Source organism: Schistocerca gregaria, chromosome 1, assembly GCF_023897955.1.
Source record: "Schistocerca gregaria isolate iqSchGreg1 chromosome 1, iqSchGreg1.2, whole genome shotgun sequence".
NCBI classification, from domain to species: Eukaryota; Metazoa; Arthropoda; class Insecta; order Orthoptera; family Acrididae; genus Schistocerca; species Schistocerca gregaria.
This window is the reverse complement of record NC_064920.1, coordinates 68,971,759-68,973,122: the sequence shown is the minus strand read 5'-3', so window position 1 is coordinate 68,973,122 and position 1,364 is coordinate 68,971,759. Positions and strand designations below refer to the sequence as shown.

At 46.4% G+C, this 1,364-nt stretch overlaps 1 non-coding gene across 1 annotated transcript; it reads left to right on the top strand.

Moving 5' to 3' along the window:
* Window positions 1–301: 301 nt before the first annotated feature.
* Trnal-caa (transfer RNA leucine (anticodon CAA)) lies at window positions 302–376 on the top strand. Its single transcript has one exon. It is a non-coding gene; the product is annotated as a tRNA-Leu (tRNA).
* Window positions 377–1,364: the final 988 nt, after the last annotated feature.

Genomic DNA, 1,364 nt, shown 5'->3' with positions numbered 1-1,364 from the left:
ATCTTATGTCTGAACTGTCTTCGGAGAGTTAACGCTGGACTTTGCCTAGCCCATGAATTGCACCTCATAATACTAATAATACCAATACTGCTACTACCAATGCTAAAGAAAGTGAATGTATGTTCCCAGGATGAGATTTTCACTCTGCAGCGGAGTGTGCGCTGATATGAAACTTCCTGGCAGATTAAAACTGTGTGCGCGACCGAGACTCGAACTCGGGACTTTTGCCTTTCGCGGGCAAGTGCTTTACCAACTGAGCTACCGAAGCACGACTCACGGCCTGTACTCATGGCTGGAGTCGTGCTTCGGTAGCTCAGTTGGTAGAGCACTTGCCCGCAAAAGGCAAAGGTCCCGAGTTCGAGTCTCGGTCGGGCACACAGTTTTAATCTGCCAGGAAATTTCATATCAGCGCACACTCCGCTGCAGAGTGAAAATCTCATTCTGGAAACATCCCCCAGGCTGTGGCTAAGCCATGTCTCCACAGTATCCTTTCTTTCAGGAGTGCTAGTTCTGCATGTTTCGCAGAAGAGCTTCTGTAAAGTTTGGAAGGTAGGAGACGGATACTGGCAGAAGTAAAGCTATGAGTAGCGAGCGTGAGTCGTGCTTCGGTAGCTCAGTTGGTAGAGCACTTGCGCGCGAAAGGCAAAGGTCCCGAGTTCGAGTCTCGGTCGGGCACACAGTTTGAATGTATGTTGTTAAAGTCATGCCGGTACTATCAAAATTGTGTTACATTATTATCACGTAATGTTTTATTCCTTTCGAACAGAAACAATGATGAACAAACAGTAGTACAAGTCAACTAGTTATGGTGGAGTAATATCTGAGGAATTGGATGACTATTTCGGGGAAGAGAAAGAAATAATACTGAAAAGTTAGCAGATGAGTTTAAGGGAATAACTAAAGAAATAGGTAGTTTCTAAGAAATCTGGGACAGTGTTGAGTATGAGACACAAATACTGATTCCCCGGTGGACGGAAGAAAGACAGCGGGGATGTACCCTGAATGAAGCTATGCCGACGGTAACACATTAAGCTTTAATCTGCTGTTGAATGGCAGGTGGTTTTGGACATCATGCGGGTTAGTTGGTGGTTTGTGAATTTGACTACTGTCTAAAAAAAGGGCAGACGAAAGGACTCGCAAAATTACAGACCAATATCTCTAACATCGGCTTGCTGCTGAATATGTGAGCGTATTCCCAGTTTTAATGTAATACATATTCTTCATACCCCCCCCCCCCCTCCCCCCAAGAACCATGGACCTTGCCGTTGGTGGGGAGGCTTGCGTGCCTCAGCGATACAGATAGCCGTACCGTAGGTGCAACCACAACGGAGGGGTATCTGTTGAGAGGCCAGACAAACGTGTGG